The sequence below is a fragment of the Lontra canadensis genome, unplaced genomic scaffold (assembly GCF_010015895.1).
Source record: "Lontra canadensis isolate GAN:19392208 unplaced genomic scaffold, GSC_riverotter_1.0 scaffold439, whole genome shotgun sequence".
In the NCBI taxonomy this organism is placed as follows: domain Eukaryota; kingdom Metazoa; phylum Chordata; class Mammalia; order Carnivora; family Mustelidae; genus Lontra; species Lontra canadensis.
Window position 1 is genome coordinate 51,453 of NW_022631432.1, and position 23,340 is coordinate 74,792.

The following is a 23,340-nucleotide window of genomic DNA, read 5'->3' on the forward strand; positions in this document are numbered from 1 at the left end:
CTTGACTGAATCATAACTAAAGGAGAAGTCATTTCTTTATTACAAGTAATGTTACAAGGTCCCTTGGCAATACATTTCGATAAAGCTAAAGGATTTCATCAGAGAGCATATTTAACTAAATGGCAATTTTTCTATTTATCCACATTGTTCAATATCTAATTATTTGTTGAATTGTTTATTGCTTTTTTTCATAATGATTAGTGTCAAAGAATTTAATGCTGACAGGGGACTTCTACATCATTTGAAATAAGCTTCTCCCCAGGGGAAGGTCACCTGCAAAACATTCCTGACCAAACACCATTTTATTTCATTTAATTCTGACGGATAAAACAGAACACTCAATGCAGCCCTTTCTATCATTGAACTCCTGCAGTTATTCAAAAATGACTTCCCATTTTAGTAGAAATCTTACGCATTGTGTCTGTTTCAATGTTCTGGAGAAAGAGAAATGTATTTATGTGGTACATCCAAACCTATATATTCCAAAGGAATTCACCCCAAAGAACCATTCTCTCAGGGTTTCTTCTTCTTGGTCCTTTCAACCACCCAGGTAACCCATTTCACACCCTGTCAGGAGGCCCCAGTTTGCTCATCCCAGCAAGGATAGAGAAACAGATCACATTTATAGGCTGCCACATTGGTAGCATCAAAGTCGACTCATAAAAGCCATCAGGAGAATGAGCACTATTTTCAAGCCAGGGGCACTTGGGTATGGTGATTCCAGTCAGGTGTGGATTCATGAGCATGTGATTTATTGACACTGTTCCTATACGAGAGACATCCCTGAGGTACTTAAGAAATTACCCACGTGAAGGTCCTGCACAGTGCCTTTTATAGACATGTCAGTACTCTCCCCTTCGATCCCTCCCTTTCTCCCATGTGCAGGGCCTCATGGTCACCTGGGAGCCCTTTTCCTGAGATGCTGTGAGTTCAGAGTATTGGATCATGCATCAGATGGTACCAGACAGCCTTGTTCTCTGTATTTGGACAGCTTTCTCAATACCTTTTGGATGGAGACTCAATGCATGTCAAAGTATCTTAAAATAATTAAGCATACTGCTTTAATATATATATATATATATTTATTTATTTATATTTAATATATATATATATTTCTACAGTATTTTCACCAAATATAATTTACACATTTAAAAGGTAACCAAATGACTTGCCTCTTTTATTCCAATAAATTATATCTAAATCAGTATCATCCACTTACATCCCTCACTACTAATTTTGGATTCAAATACTGATTACACCACTATCAGCAAAATGGCCATAGAGAAATTAATTCTATAAAATGTTGATTAAGAATATGGGTCAGTGGTGCCTGCGTGGCTTAGGGAGTTGAGCGTCACACTCTTGATCTCAGCTTAGGTCATGATCTTGGTCGTGTAATCAAGCCCCACATCAGGCTCCATGCTCAGCTGAGTCTGTTTCTCTCCTTCATTCTCTCCCTCTGCTCCTCCCCAACTTAAATAAATAAATCTTAAAAAGAATATGCATCACTTGGGTTAACATGAAGACTGAAGATAGAATGTGTAAAATCACCTAAAATACTATGATTGAGGTGCTTTGCATGTTCTTGTTTGTCAACCAAAGATCCTCCTCCTCCTCTTCTTGTTAAAGCAAATTTTCAATATCGAATTTTAAATTTATTTTCCATTTTCTTAAATATGAATGTAGTTCTTTGATTTTTGTCTGTTCCAATTCATTTTGTGATTGTCCATCTATTTTAGGCCAATGATGTCATTTTGAGTTCTAATTATATTTAACAAAATGTATCTGTATCAGTTTTAAGTTACTCACAGATTTGCTCTGCATGCCTTTTCATTTCTACCCCACTCAGTTGTAAAGGTGTTGACTATCCCAGTGCTACTCCTGTCACTTCCAGCTCCAGCCTGTCCTGGTGCAGTGATGAGGACACAAACTGTCCATCCATATCGTCCCCAAACACCATGTTATTGTCAGTTTTTACTACTAGTCCTTATTCTGCATTGTACTTGCTGATTTAATTGACTGTTTCCTTCAAGTGAGTGGGCATGTCCCTTAAAGTCAAGAGCACAGCTTGTTTACGATCCTGCCCCCTTTGTCTCAGTAGCCCGAATTATCAGCCTAATTCCTATTCCTATTTTCCTCTTTCCAAACTGATGGTGATCCACTTACCAACTCTTTTTTTTTTTTCAATCAGAAAGTAGTTTCATATCAAAGGTATTGAAAACTTATACACCCTGCTGTCTGCTTTGCTCTATTATGATCAATGTACAAAAGGCAGGAAGATATTATCTCTCCCCCCCCCCCCCCCCCCTTTTTTTTTTTTTTGTTGTTTGTTTGTTTGTTTGTTTGTTTTTGGTCATTACTGAACTTCCAGGAGTAATCCTGCAGCTAATAACACTGACAACCATGGCTCCTTGCTTGTCTGGGGTTTCTAAGGCCCCTTGGTTACAATCTGTGTTTGTTGGACCATCTAGGGCTGCAGTCAAAATAAAGACAGAATTCACAGTTTAGAAATGATCCAATGTAAGAAGCACAAATAAAATTTAGAAAGTATTTTTATTGCGGTTTCAGAATAGGTTGAAGAGAAGAGATGAGAAGGAACTGAGTAAGAGGGGGAAGGAATATAAACCCATTCACATGGCCAGTTTGGGCAACTTCGTTAGGGAGAAAAATTGGTAAAGTACAGAGACAGATTTGAAAGAGCTGAGGAAAATCTTAAGAAGCTCTGTAGTGTTTAGCAGGAGATAATGAAGATATAAAAATGAAGAGACTGAAAGTCATGGACACAGACTGGAGAAAAGAGAACCAATCTCCAGATAGTCTGCTTTGATGAAAGTGAAACAAGAGCTATAATTAAAGATGTAAGGGAATAAATTGTGCCAAATGGAAGATAATATATTTCAAATCAAGAAGTTTACTCCAAAATTAATTCCACATGCATTTATAAATAGATATTAGAACACCTTAAAATCAAAAAAATAAGAATAATGGTTTTTAGCTTTTTATAAAAGCAAGATAAGAATTTTTTTTTAATGTAGATAAAATCAGATACATAGATCCCTAGACTTAATGTCAGGATCATAAAGAATTTTCAGGCATATTTTGTAATCACCAGATACACAATACTGAATTCCCTGATTATTCAAAGAGTGAAGTGCTTTTTCAGTTGTTCATTGCCATATGGATTCTTCCTTTTGTGAAATTTCAAGTTTTACCTATTTTTGTGAATTGTCTGCCATTTTGCTACTGATTTGTTTGGTTTTATATGAAAATGTAATCTAACTCCTTACTATCCATTTAACTCTTAATGTATGTATTTTAATCTCTTTATACTGACTAGTTATTTTCATGACAAGTTTAGTCCATGTAAATTTAGTCAAGCATTAATCAAAGTAAAAGTTCCTATTGTATTCCTTGAAAGCATTTAGAATCTTTTTACACCTAATATTCTGTAATTTCATGACTCTGGGTATAACTTTGTTACAGGCATTTGATGAACACATTCATTCTAAAGAACGTAAGTTTTTATAATTCTCTTGTATTTTTGTTTTAATTGTTTCTTCTATGTTCTCCACTTTAATGAAACATTTATTAGCTTTCTATTGAACTCCCTGAGCTGATCTTTCACTCATATTTCTTCCTTCTCTCTCTCTTTCTCATGATTTTCAATGGAATGTCAAAATTACTTATGATAACATCTAATTAAATATTTTTTCAGCCATTTAAAAAAATTTTCTAGATAATTTCTTTTATGTTTTCTGTTGGTATTTTTTTTTTCAAAATACCGAATTCTTGCTTTGTGGATTGAACGCTGTATTCAGATGTTTCCATGCATACAATATAGTTTTTTCTACCATATTTTTTCTGCATTTCAAGGGTGTAAAAAAAAGTGGGGGGGGGTGTTTGACAACACTGGGTTCAGCATGGGGGCTTCTCACTGAGTGAGTTTCACTGATGATGAGGGATCCCAAACACCAGAAATTAGAAGCTTTTGTATTTCCTACCCACCCAAGCATGCAGAGATCCCAGAGGTCAGATTTATGTATAAACCCTTCCATATCTTTCATGTATTGTTGAGAAGAAAATCGCAATATTTGTAGTCACAAATTTCATTCCTATCTACTTAGTGCCTCACTGTTCTGAGCACCAAGAGCCTCCAAGTTTTTGCCAGACCGTCTTGCTCTTTCTAGATTATATTTTATTCTTCACATACTCCAGGCAAAACATTTTTCTGGTCTACTCTTATCGATTACCATATTCTTCTCTTTGCCCATTAGAAACATTGACATTTTTGCTGCATTGATGTCTTCCCTCCATTCTCTTCTTAACTGAAGACTTGTACTATTCTATGTCTTTACTCTTGTTTAGTGGAATGTTGGTAGAGAAGCATAGCTATGTAGTCTTCCCTCTGTTCTGGGAACTGCACAGTACTTTTTTTTTTTTTAAGATTTTATTTATTTACCTGACAGAGATCACAAGTAGGCAGAGCGGCAGGCAGAGAGAGAGGAGGAAGCAGGCTCCCCGCGGAGCAGAGAGCCCGATGTGGGGCTCCATCCCAGGACCCTGGGATCATGACCTGAGTTGAAGGCAGAGGCTTTAACCCACTGAGCCACCCAGGTGCCCCTGCACAGTACTTTTTGACTGAGGACCTAAGACTCCTTGGGAAAAACTGAGAAAGGACGAGCCTCTAGTTGCAGCTTCATACAGCCTGGAGGTTAGATAAAGTCCCTGAGTTAAATGATGGAATATAGGATCAGGATGGAGAAGGCTTTGAGAGCAGTGCAGTGGTTTTATTATCATAGCTTCTTGACTCATCCTAGTCATCAAACTGCATCTTTTTATAAAGGCAGCTACGTTATGAAATCACTGACTTAATCCTGATCAGCTTTTATAGTTAATGCAGAATGTAACTTAATAGAAAAGAGCTGAGTTTGTGCCTGTTATAGCTCCTGAGCGCTTGTGGAATATTCCTCTAGCGGAATTTACGCCCGCAGCAGAGCTGGGCAGTGAATGCCCTCTGATCCACGCCCATGTCTGAGTGACGGCGAAAATGAGGATCTAAAGCCATCATATCCCTACTTCACCACCAGAAATAAAGGGCAGGAATAAAGCCTTGCATTTTGTCAACTTGTCACCAAGGCAATAAAAGAAGGCCCCGAGCCTGAAGATGTGTCATAGGGAAGGGATGGATTGGTTTGAGCAGGTGAGGAGACGTGCTTGTAAGAGAAATGTACTCCCTCGATTAGTATGCAGCAGACTGTGGAGCGCAAAAAGGGCTGAGATAAAATTAATGGCTTAAAAAATTCTGAGAGCAGAAAAAGCCATTAACCATTATGCTCACAAACAAAGCAAGCACCTGCTGCAAGGTGTCTTGTCAGGGTGTGAGGCGGCCGGCGATGTGCCGGGAATAGCATCACGCCAGGAACCATCTTCCCCACTGAAAGAAGTTCTCCTAGGACTTTCCATAAAGAACACACATGTGTTTTCTTCAGTGCCTGATATCGTTTCATATCTTTGAGTAGTTAATCTTGGGGTTTACTCAAATTATGGTGCTAGATGAAGCAGTAAGCACTTGGGATCTAAGTTCTCTAAGGACCACTGACATCAGGTTCCTGTAGTGACACATGAAATACCCACTAACATCACCATTTGCACTTTGGAAATGTACCTGACGAGATTCTGCTGGGTGAGAAGGACCAGTATGGACCAGGTCATGGAATCAGTTTATATGTTATGAAATGGTCAGCAGAGACACTCATGAAACACTAACAAAAAAGTTTTGACCTGAAAAACTCATTCTTGCCCACGTTCTGGTAATAATTGTTCATCTGTGATTGAATTGCCAAACAGGTAGGAGGAGCCACACTGAACTTTGAGAACCAGCCAACAGGATGAATAATAAAATAAAGCACAAATAAACGTGAGTGGATTACAGTTATCAACCAGCTTTTACTAAATGAAACTGAATAGGGAAGACCCTTAAATATCATGTACTCAACTAATACACAACGCACCATTACAGGATGCATTTCAAAAGCCAGAGGTTACTGTGACAAGCAGGTTTACCTCGCTATACCGAAACCAAAGGTTGGCAAACCGTGGCCTGCAAGCCAAATCCAGTCAACAGCCAACTTTATAAATAAAATTTTATTGACTGTCATTTTGTTTCTCTGTTGTGTACAGGGGTGTCTGTCCTTCACTGAAACAGCAGAGTTGGGTAATTTCAACAGAGACCCTCTGGCTCACGAAACCTAGAATACTTATTCTCTGGCCCTTTATAGTAAATGTCTATCATCCCAGCACAGTGATTTGGCTGCAAGGCAAATGATGACTGTTTCTTATAGGTTTGGTGTCTGGAGAAACTTAGTGAGAGCCCGTGATTTTCTCTACTTAGACTGTACTAGAAGCATAGTTTCCATGCACATTTTAACAAGAGGAAACTACATGGTGTCCCAAAACAGGATACCATAGACATACAGAGGTTTGAAACATATTGCCAGGATGACTGGGTTGTGCTCTGACCCTTGGTTTCTCTCAGGTCTTGATCTCAGGGTCTTGAGATCGAGCCCCATGTTAGGTTCCTATGCTGGGCATGGAGTCTGCTTGAGAGTCTTTCTCTCACTCCCTTCCTGCCCCTCCCTATCGCTCGTGGGTGCATGCTCTCTCTTAAATAAGTAATAATAATAATAATATTGTCAATTGTGGATGGAAAAAAAACATGGAGGTGTTTTTATCTTACAAATGGGGGATGGTTAGGGAGGATAATTCTGGCAAGTAAATTCCATCACATTTTAGGAAGTCTATCATGTGGAGGGATTGTTTGGTCTCATCTTGGATCATTTAAAAGATAAGCCCAGAGATTATAAATTTTACAGAAAGGTGTGTTTTGGCTAAAGTCAGAAAGAACATGCAAATGTTTAGAACCATCTGAAAATGAAAAGGGTTGGGTCTGCATGAGAGCCAGGCAGATAGATCAGCTGGCTAGCTACAGTCAGGAAAGTCACAGATGTGACTGCTACACAAACCTCCTAGGAACAGAGAGGAAACTTGTCAGAATCCCTAATTAGATTGTATTTATATTCTCTGTATTTAAATTATATATATTGACATGCATTTCGAAGCTGTTTAATTGTAAAACATAACCAAAACAGTGATGTTTCCTTTTTTTTGATTAGGTAACTTTAAAATAACCTTTCCCTCATTACTTAAAAGATTAATTCAGATTTCTTTTTTGACTCCTCCTAACATTAGCTCATCATCTCAAATTTGGTTCATTTGATGAATAATCTCCTTTGGTGCATAAAACATGTAAACATGGGACTTTAAAAAAAATATGGTATCTACATTCTTTATATATATATATATACACATGCATATATACACATGTGTGTATATATATATATATATAATTTTTTTATTTTTTAATTTTTTATTAACATATAATGTGTTATTAGCCCCAGGGGTACAGGTCTGTGAATCCTCAGGCTTACACACTTCACAGCACTCACCATAGCACATACCCTCCCCAATGTCTGTAACCCAACAACCCTCTCCATACTCCCCTCCCCTCAGCAACCCTCAGTTAAACATGGGAACTTTAATGAATACTATTTTTTAAGTAGTTCAGAGGAAAAGGCCATTGAATCCACATACATGTGGAAAATGAAACATAGACTCAATCAGTAACTTCCGGGGATAAACAGCTTGACTGTTTTAACAAAAGAGTATTTTGAATGTATGCAAGAGCCCAGTCCTTGGGCATCTCCAGGTACCTCCAGCTAGGAACAGTACAGTGTCAAATATAAGGCTTCTTTGACATGATTTGTTGATCAGAAGCCCACAGGGGGAGGGCCTCCAACGTGTATGGGGGGAACGGTCCATTTGCTTTCCTCTTGTTGGTACAGAAGAGGAAATCCTTTTCCTGCCTGTGTCTCCATGGATGGCACTAAACCTTCAAAGCCAACACAGGGGAGGGAGCATCAGGTTAGCTGCATGGGCCTGTTAGTTCATAGCAAAAATACTGGTTTTAAACATTTCTAATGCATAAACTGGATGTTTCCTGATCAGCGTATTTTTCATCTCAGGCATTTTTTTTTTTTAAATTCCATGTGTATTTTTATTGTCATTTTTACTTTGGTGTTTAATGCCCGCAGAATGCTCAGGTTTCTTGATTTCTTTCCCAGAAATGTGTCTCCGATGCTGACAATAGCACAAAGACCTTATGTTCTGTGTTGGGAAATACTTTGTGTCTTAAGAATAAAAATTTTCATTAGAGTTAGTCCATGCATCATGGATATTATCCTTCTTGGCAAGAAGAACAGAAAGCACAGACATTGTGTTGGTCTATGGTTCTCAAAGGAAAAATAAAACTTTTCAAAATGTTAGTCATTGCCACGGTAGATGTTTCCGTAAGTCATTTTTACAACCTGTTTTGATGGATTATAAGAATCCGTGTGACATTACTTTTTCCTATAGCTTACTGTTAAAATCAAATTCATAATATTGACTGTTATTCACTGAGTACTATGTACCAACATTATGAACTGGAAAGTAATTTATACTTAACCCTCATAACACTCCTGCAAAGCAGAAATTATTATTCCACATTGTAGATGAAAAACAGGCTCAGAAAAGAGATAAATTACCCACATCACAAAATTAGTAAGTGGTAGAACCAAAATGCAAATAGGATCTGCCTGGTCACAAAGTCAGTGATTTTTCCCTCTGTAACAGGTGGACGCTATAAACCCTCTCCATTTTAAGTGAAATGCACTCAGTTTCACACCTAGCTAGTAAGTGGACATGACTGTCAGTGTGACTGTAATTATAGAAAATCCCCCCCCAAAAAATGTTGAAAACAAGACAGTGCAGCAGCCCTCTAGGAATAGACCCGTGTGTACAAATAACACAGGTACCTCCCCACCCGCTGCCTGGGCTGAGTACTCACGTCCCATGTACACGTATCGCATTTCTGTAGGTTTTCCTTGATAACATTCAGATCTGCCTCTGATGAATAAGAGTTTCTTATGAAACCTAACCTTAGGGACAGGGTCATCTTCAGGCAAAACTGTGAGTCTCTAGCTAACAAAAGTAGGTTAATATTTTGACTAAATGCCCTCCCATTAAACAAAATGCCACCATTCTTTACATGGATTAATAAGTTTAACTGTCAGCATTCTGTTATTATCTACCATTTAAATGATCATTTAACAGAAAAGCTGAAAGTCTTACTCAAGGTCATCTTGCAGAAGATCAGAATTTCTATATCAGTTGTGTAGACTACACTCTATGTGTTAATCATTAAGCGGTCACATGTGGATGCTCAGTGTCTCCCGGCCCTTCTGTTGCTTGGTGGCATCACGTGGCTCCTTCCTGTGCAAGACGACTCCCCTGGACTCTCCTCCATACCCCAGAACTCCTCATCCTGCTCACTCTCTCCTCCCCATCACACACATCTGCATGGTAGCCGACATGAAGGAACTCATACCAAGGCGATGACATGCTCAATTTGTAAAATTTTCCAGAGTTAAGTAGCTAGGGTGAGGGGTTCCATTGTCCCTCTATAAACAGTGCTGAATTTTATTTTATTGCATAATAAATACAATTTTGACATCTAATTCACCGTCTTCATGAGTGATATCCTATCATGGTCCATATTCTCACACGTATACATTAATGGTTTCTACACCCACCCTTAGTCAGCTGTCTCCTCTGCCCCCCATGCATTAGATTGGGTCTGAAAACTAAATTTTGAAAAGGAGTTCGTACATTTTTAATGTATTTCTCTTTATTTCTACCTAAAGGAAATGATGAATGATAACCTGATTGTCTGAAAATAGTCTAGGTATAAAGGAGAATGATCCTTCTGATAATAGTTGGTATAAATTTGCACAGCCAGGGTCCGACTCTGTTATAAACAATTATTCATGTTCCCTGATTTCCATAGTTTATTTCCATTCTATAGCTGATGATCTTCGGGGATAATTTCAACAGTCCAATCTGTTTACTTTGTCTGATTCTGGAAACATTAGCTAGAGCACAAATCCTTCAGTTTAATCCATCAGGTCCTGGGGAACAGATCTGAACATGCCAGATCCCTGACTCCAGATCTCCAGAACTTAGAAATTAAAAAAAAACAATTACCTCTAGGGGAAAAGACACGTCTTGACAGCTTCCAGGTTAATGGGGTGGAGAGAGAATATAGGGTCCTGGAGCTGACAGGCCAGCAGTGCAGCACACTTAGAGACAAAGGGCAGGAACAGGCTACTCTGACCCCTGTGGAGAGACTGGACATGTCTCGTCCTGAGAACTAGTGAGGGAACAGGTGAGATCTACCTGTGGACAGCCCAAGAGGAGACTCACAGTTTGCAAGCTCCTTGAGGACAACCCCGGTCTCTGGGATGGACGCTCCCCCTTTCTACCCCTCTGTTGTTGGAAGGTCCTAGTACCTGTCAGAGGCTGAGTTCTTAAATAACAAAACATTTAGGAGACAAGAGGAAGTCCCTCCTGAGCCATATGCTAATTTTAAGGATTTAATTAGGGACTTGTTGATGTTATTTTACTACAAAAGCAACTTTTTCTTTTTTTTTTTAATTTTTTATTTCTTTTCAGCGTAACAGTATTCATAGTTTTTTTCACCGCACCCAGTGCTCCATGCAACTTTTTCTGTCCCAAAACACGGATGTTCTAACACAGAGTGAGGTTTTTTGTTTTTTGTTTTTTGTTTTTTCCTTCACAAAGGCAGAGGTTCTCATGTGACAATAATCTCTAGAAACAGAGGTTTCTGTGAAAACAGTGCCTGGCTCTTTCTGGCTGTTTATACAGGCATGAATAGCATTTTGCTTTTTAGCCTTGGAGATGTATCATATATGGTACTCTAACCCTGTTGTTATAGCTTCCTCAAAAATTACTTGAATATAAGCAATTGTGCACTTAATGTCTAAAATATACCATAGCATCATATTACTGCTTAGAAATATGGGAATTCAACGATGAAATATTGTAGCAGTCATTCATGTTCACAGGAAAATTGGTCAAAGGTTTTGAGGTTTTGACAAGTTTGAGGTAGGAAAGGAAACAGAGGTCATGCTTTGTACTGCAAGTCACCTGTTCTAAATGATATTTCTCACAAATCGGCTGCCAATCAGCCACAGTCTTAGCAGACCTCTACTTGAGACTTGGGTTTTCTATGTGTTTTGTTGTTTTTCTTTTTAATCAGAGAGACAGAACGCATAGGCAGGGGGAGCAGAGGCAGAGGCAGAGGGAGAAGGAGACTCCTGGCTGAGCAGGGGGCCTGATGCGGGACTTGATCCCAGGACTCTGAGATCATGACCTGAGCTAAAGGCAGACGCTTAGTGACTGAGCTCCCAGACATCCCAGGTTTTCTGTTCTTTCAGTGACACACATCAGTAGCATGTGTGCCACTCCTTCCCCCACGCCGTTGAACTTGCACCTCTTTGTGTCTCCTGGAAGATGGGACACAGCCTCCATGAATGGCAGGATGCCTGTCCTTCAAGCTCTCAAGGCAGCCAGAGCTCCCCTTGAGTTCATACAGCATCTGTTGTAACGAGGTTAAAACTACCGCAAGAACTCTATTCCTTTTAGCAGAAGGACAACAGAGGTGAATTTGAATATTTCCTTGAAGAGTGCTGCTTCAGAGAAAGCACATTTTTGTAGCCACTAATCCCTAGTAAAGGGACTTGGCTCCGAGGGTTGGTTTTGCGTTTAGGCAAGTGGCTTTGTTATTTAGTTAAATAAACCCTTAAACCCTTCTGTTGGTCTCCATTCTACCCAGGCCCCCTGCTACCTGTAATCGTGCAGGGATAATAGGAACAAACTTGTTGTTTTGTTTTAAGTATGTGAAGGTAAAAAATGCTTGGCATCCAAACTGGGTCTGTATGATATCCACCAAGTGGCAAGTAGTCATCCTCAGATTATAAATCAGGATAAGGAATAAGAGCCTTGCACCCTCCCCCCAAATTCTCTGTGATTATTTAAAAAGTAGTGAGGAGGAAAAGGGTACTGGCAAGTGCTTGCAATCTGAATGCACATCCTAACTTAATGGCCATGACAGTGGTAATCGTGGCCTTTAGGCTGAAGGATTATCTTCCTTCCCTGGGACTGTGAATGCTGGAGGAAATTGGGATACAAATCCTACAGCTACAATAGGTTTCCAGTGCTCACTTTGACATTTTCTTTGATGATGTTCTTCTTAAATGTGTTATTATTCCAGGGAGAGGTAAGAAGCAAGCTACAGAACTCGGGGAAGCTGTGGAGAGTGGTATTGCTAATAAGGATGCTATTTAGGGAGAAGGGCTTATGACCATCTTCAGCATTTATGCATATGATAGATCACATCAAGTGCTGCTGTCTTCTTCATTACCAAAGAGAAAGCAAGTATAATGGTATTGAAACAAGAAAAAAAAAGTCTTAATTGGATTAATTAGGCCTTCTGAGGATATACAACAGGTCCATTAAATTAAAGGGCAGCCCTGCCAACGTTTTTGTGAAATGGAAACTGTAGAAGGAACAAGGTTTTAAGGGACATTCGTGTATCCTTCTGGCATTTCCTGTGACTTTCCTTCCTCCAGCCCCTTCCCTAGCCCCGGGTCCTGATGTCACGAACACAAGGTTGGACGACATCGTGGCTGTGAGAATTCTGACAGTCGTGTCAGAGAGGATGAGTCTGGTACTGAGTATGAGAAATCACTTCTTGCTCGCGTCTTACCTTTTCATATTTCAGACTTCCCTGCTTTTCTAGGATTGAGAAGACACAGAAAGCTGCTTCTTTTATGACTATAGGTGGATTTAACAATTCATTAAATACGTATTGGATGTGCAAAACCGCAGAGGATAAAGAAAATTGACATAAGAAGAGTCCTATCTTCAAGGACTCTAATCTACTCCCAAGAGGAACTCTAAGACACCACAATCAAACAATTATCTTCTCTCTCTAGCACAGATTATGATGGTCTCTGCTCCTAAATCCAACATAATAATCGTACATTTAGGATCTGATATAAAAATGCAAAATAAAATTTAGACCTTTATTTGATGTAAGACTTCACTGGGTAAATGTATTGGTAGCAGACACTGCAGAGAATTTAAATGCACCTACTTCCTTTGGAAGGCAGGAAGAACTCATTATTATATATATGCTCATGCCAACCAGTGGATTTATATGGAAATTCTAGAGGCGGTCACAAGTAAGTGGAGTAACTTAATAGCCAAGTAATCTAAAACCACAAAACCAGGGGGACAATACAACAAATATGTACAAGTCAAGGATTATTAAAAATAGTGTGTGTGAGCATAGATTAATATGGAAATTAACATGGACCATTGGGTCTTTTCACAGGAAAAGAGGGATTAAAATAGTCCAAAAATGGATTATTTACCTTTTGAATAATTTAAACTGTGTATTTGGAAGCTTTGGTATTAATCTATGAACTTATAAGCACACCCATATATACAAATGGGTAGAAAGATTAGATGCATAATAATCGATTCCTTGAGTAGCCAAAAAATATTTTTTGGAAGTAGAAGATGAAAGAAAGTGGTATGGAGAGAATCAGAAGATCTTCTTATAATCCAATCAGAAACAGAGAGAGAAAATAAGTGATGAGAGCATTCAGCTACCAAAGCAAAATTATTTCCGTTTCTAAATTTTCATACCCCAAAACCTATGTTCCCCCAAAGGCTAATCTCATCTTAGGGGTGACATGCCATCACTCTGGCTCACACTGTTGGCCACATAGGCCAACCTGCTATGCCATGGGAGGGAACTACACACAGGTATGAACGCCCAGAAGAAATGACCATGGGAAGCCCTATCAGCAGCCAGCCAGCACTGCCTGCTCCCTGGTCCCCAACTCTTTATGCCCCACTAACAGCATTGCAAGTCCCTGAAAATCTTATCCCTTCACAGAGTCTGCTGGAACCCAGAGTCTTTCATTGGCAAGTACAGGGGCATAAATGTCTCTTTGGATACAGCTTCTTGAGTAGAGTTTCCTTCAATCTGAAGGCATAGGAGACTGAAGATACACCTCCTCCCACCTCCATCATAAAATGGTGAAATGGGCATAGAATAATCCCCTTGGGCTCTCCAGCTCAACCAGGGAGCACAAGAGGCGTGCAGAAGGCCTGGATCCATGAGAGTTCTTGGAGTCTCCTTGACTAGGATTTGGTGTTTCGCCTGCCCAGAGATGACCCTCCACACCTCTCCGTTCCATGCTCCAGGCTCTTTCTCTGTCCTTTGAGCCGTCCTGCTTTGTCCGTGAAGGTTGGCACACGTTTGAGTCCGTGGGCTCTACTGAACCTACTGCCCACTGGAAGAAATTTGGGGAACTGTTTTTGAAATGTCTCCATCTCTTTTCGGCCAAACTGTCAGTTTGTACAGATGTAATTTTCTTTAAGACTTTTTGAGTTGACTGTGATTCTTATGGGGCTTCACTCTATTAAACAAGTGCATACCCTTTAATCTCTCCAGAACCATCTCTTCTTCACGTCAGGCTTCTGTGGAGAAGGCTCTGGGATGATATCCAGGCTCTATTGCTTGCCTGAGTGGCTCCAAGTATCACTCACTTTATGTTGTAGAGAACGTTTTGTCTAACTCAACAGCCTCCCAAAGCACCGCCTTTGCTCTGTTTGATATCAAAGAATTTTACAGTTACAAATCTTTGGCTTCACCTTTGGCCATCATTTCCCAGCAGTGACTTGGATCTCACCTGTATTCAAAAATCACTTCCTCAGGGCACCTGGGTGGCTCAGTGGTTTAAGCCTCTGCCTTCTGCTCAGGTCGTGATCTCAGAGTCCTGGGATCAAGCCCCACATAGGGCTCTCAGCTCGGCAGGGAGCCTGCTTCCTCCTCTCTCTCTGCCTTCTGCTCTGCCTACTTGTGATCTCTCTCTCTCTCTCTCTCTCTTCGTCAAATAAATAAATAAATAAAAATCTTAAAAAAAAAAATCACTTCCTAACCTTAGCATCACTTGCCATCTGTAGAAACAGAATTTTCAAAGCTATCGATTCCATTATTTCTCCACTTTATTTTATTTTTGTGTACAGGGTAGACAACTGCAAGCAGGCATGAAAGATCAACTTTTAGAGGCTACAGAATATCTTAGATGGAACTTTTCAACAAGTAGTTAATCTGGATCAGTGTTGTGTTATGCCAAAAAGAGACAAAGTCCGTACTTTCATAGTGGTTACACGAGATTGAGTGCAGACAGATAATAGTGAATACTTTAAAAAATTTTTTAGGGAGTACAAAGACAGTGAATCAGAGCAATGCTCTAGTGATAGTGGTATTCTCTGTTTCAGCGTGGACTGTCAGGAATTGGCCGCCATGACTCAGACAGAGGAAATAGGAAACATCTACCTCTGAGACGTCATTTAAGCAAAATGATGAAGACCAGGCAGCCACATCATGGTCCTGTAGGATTCCAGATAAACAGTGGTATGTGCAAAGACACTGGGGTGGGAAGAAAAAAAATCTTCGTATGTAGTTTTCCTGTGAAATTGTAGTTTAGATATGGGATTAAAATAGAGAGAGAGAAAAAAAAAAACTATGTCTTTTTCCTAAGAGGAAAACTTCAACTGTTAATTTTATAAAATTTATAATTTTAAATTAATAGCAATTTTTATTTCCTGAAGATTCTTTGCTGTGAAAGTATTGGCTTACAGTTTATCATCATATATTTTCCCTTCATGTCACTGAATCTCTAAGATTTTTGCTTATAGTATTGCTATGACTGGTATCATAACCAAATGAGTTGTGTCATCCTTTCCTAGCTCAGTCATTTTCCACAAATTATATCTTCTGAAAACATGTATTTTCTGTTTAGATTTGACAAGGCAAAGACTTGGGAAAATAGAAGGTAGGAAGATCACAATGATGAGTTCTGAATGCCTATTTTAACTTTTCTTTTGTGATAACTTGTACATGTATGTGCGTGTGCATTGGAAGTCTTTTCCCCAAAGAAAGCATTGTCCCTGCTCAGACTTTAAATATACCTTTTCTGATCTTAAATTTTACATAAAAGATATATATATATATATATATATATATATATATGTTTTCTAGTTATATATTTTATTACCCTTCTGTCTCCATTAGACACACAACATGATGCTCATCAAACATAGACTCAAACCATAAAAAATATTGTTTGCTATTTGAAAGAGCACCCAGAGAACTGGAGAGCTGCTATGGGAAGATTTTCATGGGAGTCTAAGAAGAAATAATAGAATAAATGCACCACTTTCTCTTTACTTCCTTCTAAATACTTGCTTCACTTTGGTCAGCACCGACTTTCTCTAATTTCTGCACAAACACATGCAAACACATACCCATGAATATTTTTTTAAAAGTCACATTAAATGTGTGGGTAATTAAGGGTAAGCAGATGGGTTATTCATGGTTTTTATTTTAAATTGTGTTTTGATTCATTCATGTAACTAATAAATTTCCATATTAGAGTGTGGACCAAAAAAAAAAAAAAAGCCATTAGCTGCATTTACTGAGTCCATAAAAATTAACATGTAAATATAGGAAACACAATTGCCAAATTATTTATGGACCTCTTGTTGGCATAAATATTTTTAAGGCTGTTATTTCCAGGTAAATCTGACAGCAGACGAACTAAATAAATCCAATTAGGAGATACAAAACCATGTACCCCACTCCACATCCCTCAGTAATATCCTGGGGAGTGCAGGCAACAGCGCCTAGGGCAGATTTGAGCCTTCTGGCACTGAGACTGCTGGGTACTGGAATTTAGAACAATCAAAGACTTAGATATACTCCTATATGATCACAGTTGAGGTTTGTGTAGTTATCACGTCCTGGAATAAAGACTCGAACATCCAGAAGATCAAGAAAAAAGCCAGCACAAGGTATTAGGTTTTAAAAACCACGTATTTTAACACCCTGGGGGTAGAATGCCGTTCTTGCCCACTGCAGAAGTAGAATCAAAAAGTCAGGAAAGATTAAAAAAAAATAAAAAGAAAGAAAGAAAGAAATCATTTGTAAAGTCTTTCCTTCTAATAAAGATGGCCCTGAAAAAAAGGAAAAAAAAAAAATCAGGGAAAGAGAGGACATTTTGACTGGTGGATTCCTTTTTGACACGTTCAACAAGGATTATAGGTGCAGTCTGAGCACATGACCTGGAAGTGTGGCCCAAGGGTGAGAGCTGGCTGGGAGGCTGGAGCACGTGACCGGAGAGGATTCCAGGTGAGAAGAGGACTGCTGACAGGTGCATGAACCCTCGGTTGCAACAGACAGCATCTGTGTCCTGTTGGCTTTTGTTCAGTGCCAGAGGAGAAACACACAACTTTTCTATTTCGAATTGACCAAGGACAAGATCTTTGAAATGCGTTTTGGTTATCTTTCATTCTACGTCTTGAAAACTGTAGATGGGGCAGCTCTCCAGTGCGTTACCGCCAACGTGTGTGGCTTGAAAGACTTTCGTAATGGGAAAGGACTAACTGGGTCTCATCTTTAGAGGTATCCAAAGCCAGAGCATGAATCAGAGGTTGAAAGAGCCAAATACTTGAAAAAAAAAAAAATTACCTTTCACCCTAGCTATCACATTTTAGGATGAAAAAAAATCAGTTACTGGTATCATACTAAAGGTATTGTTTTATATTTTTTATACTTTTATCCATAATTAGGGTGACAACATATGTTCTTGTCAAAACTGGGACTCTTTAGAAGTGGGACGAGGGGGAGGAATAGGTGCTTAGCCAGTCTGGTCATCAAGACAGCCCAGGTACAAGCAAGAACCTGCCCATGGAGACACAGGGGGCCCGCCTCTACGCCTCCTCTGTGTTTCAGATTTTGCGGTCCTCGTTTCAGTGGCATCTGAACATCTTAATCTGAAATCTCTTTGTAACTCAGTAGCTTCTCTCCTTATTATTATCTGTGGTTTTCCCCTCAGGTAAGCATATGATAGAATCATAATAAGCATTCACGGGTGATATTGTTGGTACCTTCAACTTCCTCTGTTTGATGAGAAAACAGGTGCATTTTCTATTACACAAAGCTTGTTTGTTTTCATTCGTTGGAAAAAAGGTACACTGGAATCAGAAGTATGAGAAATACTTGACTACATATTTTCTTTATTTACAAAGGGCTGGAAGTGGAATACTCCTGGAATTTCTGTAAGAAGATGAAAGCAAATATTTGTGTTTCGCCTAACTGAAATTCTGTCACTATCCTCCTAGAGGGAAATCTCAAGAATGCCCTTCCTTGCTTTTAAAAGTTAATAATGTGAAATTTTTGGTCTCAGCTTCTCTGGAGACAATGAGAAATGACTCATTCAAAAATTTACATTGATCTCTCATCCAACTATATTCCAACTGATAAAATTGATTTCCTTTTCCTCTGTAAATGTATTATTCAGTCAAAAGAGATTTCTTGACATGTTAATAGTGATTTCCCACTGTCTGCTTGAATAGTACTGCTGAAATATCAGTTTGTTAATCATAACAGTGCTTATTTGTGTATTTCTTTTTGACGAATACTCGGCTCTGTTTGCCGCAATTTTAAAGAAGAAAAAAGAATGAGCTGTTTCAGCATCTCTACGGTAAGAGGAGAGAAATTACACCCAGAAAAGGAGGCTGTCGGCCAGAGCTCACCCTGTTGAGCTGTCAGAAGCCAGTAAAATGCATACGTAAGGGGTATGCATTACCAGGCATGGGGAGAAGCTCTGCACCCACTTCCTAACCCTCACAAAGTCCAGTTGTCAACAGCACTACACAGAATAACTCCGTGAAACAGGAATTCAAGTTGGAGTCATTAATACTAGACATATCTATCTCATCAGAATTAGCAGTTCTTGGTGGTTAGAAGGATTTTATTAAGGGGTATGAATCGAGTGACACTCCCCATAGAAATTGGCTGAGGAAGTAAGTGGGTAAGATCCAACAGAGAGAAATGGGAAAGGCTTGGGAGGAGAGACCCAGGGACGTGGGTGGTGGGGAGTTACACATGGTTCCCTCCTGGAAACAGAAGAAAGAGAAATCTTTGATTTCACCGAGCTGGAAGTGGGAAGGACCAGCTCAGGGAGAGAGTGACGTAACACAGCTGCTGTTCCTTGTGCATGAACTGGAAAGGAAACGCAGAGAGCCTGGACAACTTGTTAGGGATGAGGAGACAATCTCCATATTCGAGAGAGTATACCAAATCCCCTCTGGTTCATGAAAAGTTATTTAGAGGGACGACAAATCTGGACGTTTCTTTCCCAGAGACTAGCTCACTGACTCCCTCCGGGTGGGGGTGGTCCTTGTTTCCACCGAGCCCAGAACATCCGGCCACCATGTCCTCTGCTTGCATCCCCTAAGTGTCTTCACACTCTCTTCCACACCTGTTCTCTACCAACCAAGTCCATGTTTCCCGTGGCAGGTCAGAATAGATCTGTTTAAAAAATCATCAGCTGGATGAAGGTGGACCCAAGATTGGGTACCAGTCTCTTACTATAGATCCAGTTCGCTTTCCATAGCATGGTCCCATGTTAAGGAAAAAATTATTTAATTTAATTAAGTACCAAGAAGATGACCAAACATGGGGAGAAGCTCTGCACCCACTTCCTAACCCTCACAAAGTCCAGAAGCAGGAGACCACCTCCTCCCTTACTGAATTCCAAGATATTTTGCCCTGTTGTTCTTCACTCTGCTTATTTTTTATTGTGTTTTCATTAACAAAAGAACCTAATACAGTTATGATACATTAGAATGTGACTCACTCTCAAAAAAATATAGGACAGACATGGTAGGAATATAATTTCACTAGTGGAAAGTGAATAATTACAATAGAATTTAAGTTTGAAAACTTCTCAGGGAGAGAAACACTCTCTTCTCATTCTATTTCTTCATTCATTTTGTGATAATTACATTCATTTTGCAGATCTAGATGTATTTTTTCATGAGAAAATAGTAAGCTTCACAAATATATAATGTGCTATTACATATATATTTACATTTTCAGTTAAATATATCCTGCATTTAATTTTTTTTTCTATTTAAATAAATTCACTGCATGTAGGAACACACATCCAGTTTCCCTTCCTGCTCCCCTGTGGAGTAATTGAGTGTCTGTGTGTGTTAATAAAAGGAAATAGTGATTAAGTACAAAGAACTTCTTAATTCAAGCTAAAACCCTTGTTCTTGAAACACAACTATTATTTGTCTATACCATTAATAGTAATAGTAATACACTATTACTTTTAATGTCCTTTTGTGATCCATGCTTCTGGACAGAACAATGAGATAAAAAAGCATTGTAATTATCTATAATAGGAAATGCAATTTCATTTCCAAAGAACAAATACATCATAATACTTAAACATTGTAGGAAGAATACGACTGATCTAATCAATAATTAAATAGACAAAGGAATGTGACCTTCAAGGCTATGGCTAGATAATTATGAATGGTTCAGAGTAATGGAATCACATTCTGTTTCAAATTGAAAAAGTGTACGTATTGGTCAGCTCAGGCTGGTGTAATAACATAACACACGGGGTAGTTTAAGCAACAGAAATTCATTTTCTTGCAGTTCAGGAGCCTGGAAATCCAAGATCGAATCAAGCTACCAGGGGGAAGAGGACCTCGTATCTCCCAGGCAAGCAAAAGAAGCCTGAGCCCAGGCCCAGTGTCCCAGGTCTGCAATGCTGCCAGCAGGAAGGGCTGGATTCTGTGTCATCTGCTGTAGACTGTGACACACAGGTATGCCTGGGACATCTGGGGGACACAGAGAGCTCAATGGTTGAGAGAGAGTCTGAAAAACACAGTAAACGTTCTAACTGGGAAATTACATGCACAAGCCCAGAGAAAATGCATTCTCAGAAAAGGTTTGCAAGGCCTCCCAAAATCTCTAGCTGGGCTGGCTGGTGAAGGTCTTTCCCTGCATGAAGCCACCGCATAAGAATGAGAGAGGGGCTGCTTTCAAATGTGTGATTCCAATACAAAATTATAGGGCACATGGAGAAAAAGGAAAACACCTCCCAATCAAAGGAACCAAAGGCATCTAAATGATATTAACATAATAGTATTTTAATGATGTGTTTATATATTTCTCCTCTGTTGACAATTTTATTCTCACTTCCACGATTTGTATAGCACTCTTTATATCAGGCCATTAGTGAACTGGGGCCAGGAGAGTAAACACAGGTAGCTCAACACGTTCCCAGTGACTTCTCACGTAAAAAGTTTAGGTGCTAATGGTGTATCAACAAGTTATCCATGAAATGAAATACCCACAAGCTGGGCACAGGAGCTGCAACAAAGGCACAGCCTGCATTAGCAGTTGGTTGGGCATTAGCTGTGACATGTTAGTCCTTGACGTTCAAAGGCATTAGCCAATGTGTGGTTTTTGTCTCCATATGTAAACGTATTTGCAAAACCAAAGGATGTGACCAGCTGCTCACAGGTGAAAGCTCTCCTGTACCTTTCATTCTTGGCAGCTCAGCCGCTTTGACTCATGCCCCACTTATGCCATCGATCTGGAAAATGTGCAGAATCTCTGTGGTTTCACACCAGCTCCGTGGCCTTGTTGCTGTTCCCACCGTGGCACAGCTGTGGCAGCAGGTCCGAGGGCCGCCCCCATGGTGACAACGATAAGCTTAGGAGCAGACCATTTTAAGTAGAGCATCTGTTGTGCCTTCCAGAAGCACTGTTTGAAAGCCACAACATGCAGGACTGGAAAGAATCACAAATTTTATGCAAAGCCTTTTATTTTATTAAAAAAAAACCCATAAGTTTAAAGAATGTAAATTGATAGTCAATGATTCTTCATTGGTTATTAACACAAGTGAAGTGGGTATTCTTTCCAAAGCATCATGTTGTCATTAGAATAGTCCATTGACAGCAATGTTCTTTCCTTCCTTTCCTTCCCCTCTTCTTCCCTCCTTCCCTTCCTTTTATTTTGGCAACCATTCATTTGTTAATTCATCTATTCGCAGGTTTTTTTTTTTTTTTGGCCAGGCACCTAAAATGTTCCTGGATCATTATGAAATGCTAAGTATGTAAAAATATAAGTTATAATCACAGCTTTAAAATTAACAGCTAAGGTGTGCCTGGCTGGCTCCATCAGTGAATGGTCTGCTTTCAGCTCAGTCTCAGGTCATGATCCTGGGGTCCTGGGATCCAGACCCACATTGGGCTCCCTCCTCAGCTGGAAGTCTGCTTCTCTATCTCCCGCTGCCCCTCCCCCAGCTTGTGCTTGCTCTCTCTTTGTCTCTCTCAAATAAATAAACAAAATCTTGAAGAAAAAAAAGAAAGAAAGAAAGAAAGACCCTTCCTGAGACTTAACTTTTAGCTTATGAAGTTATTATTACTTTCCCAGAAACTATGATTCTGAGAGTCAGTGAGTCTGATGTTAGCTACAGCTAAGCTTTGTTGGAATTTTCAGATCAATACACAACTTGTCATTTGAGGGCGAATCTCCATGTTTAGCATCTAAATTGGGGATCATAAAGCAATTCTTCCCTTGATTTGCTGGTTCCATATGGATAGATTCTGACTTAGACTCCATTCGGTTCCCTATTGCAGTCCGTTGTGCCTCTAACAATGCTCAGCATCCTTGCAATTTGGACACGGACCACCAGAACTAAATTGCAAGACCCCCTTGAGAAAGGATGTCTCGCTAGGAGCAAATGCCCATGAAAGCCTTTGAATCTTTTCTAATCACCATCTCACCCTCCAGCTTCTTCCTCTTTGTTTTCTGACACTAATGAACCAGAACACAGTGATGAAAGTCTGAAAGCTAAAGGGATTATTTTTAATTCTGAAACTCATTTTTATGGATCGGTTGCACTTATAATCATGTTTAGATTGTTCCTGTTGCTTTCCCTCTAATTTTCAAGGGAGATAATTTCACTTTCTATAAATCTTTCCCTTTCAGTTTGAGAAGAGTTATCTGTTTCCCTTTGTAGACGAAACCGAGGGCTAAGTTGATTTGGTTTTTATCACTCAACAACCATCGAGACTCATCCAGGAAAGGCTGTGCCCCTAAGGTGCACAAAGTGAGTGGCCTAGGGAAGAAAGGGGGACAGACACAACTCAGGGATTTCCCCCCCCTTCATTCATATCCATCCACTCTACAATACTGCAGTGTTGCCACAGAGATTACTAATCCCTTTGAAATTATTTTTGTGTTTATACATGACAATGGGAGAAAAGGTCATAAGTCTTCAGGTAACTTTACATTTCCATTAAGTAAAGTGCATTAAAAACTAAAATCATAGTCAACCCCTTTATATCTCACAGATACACTATGTCCAAAAACAACATGATTTGAACAGTTATTTTAGTTTCCAGTGAAGTAAAAATTGTTTAAAGTCCTGG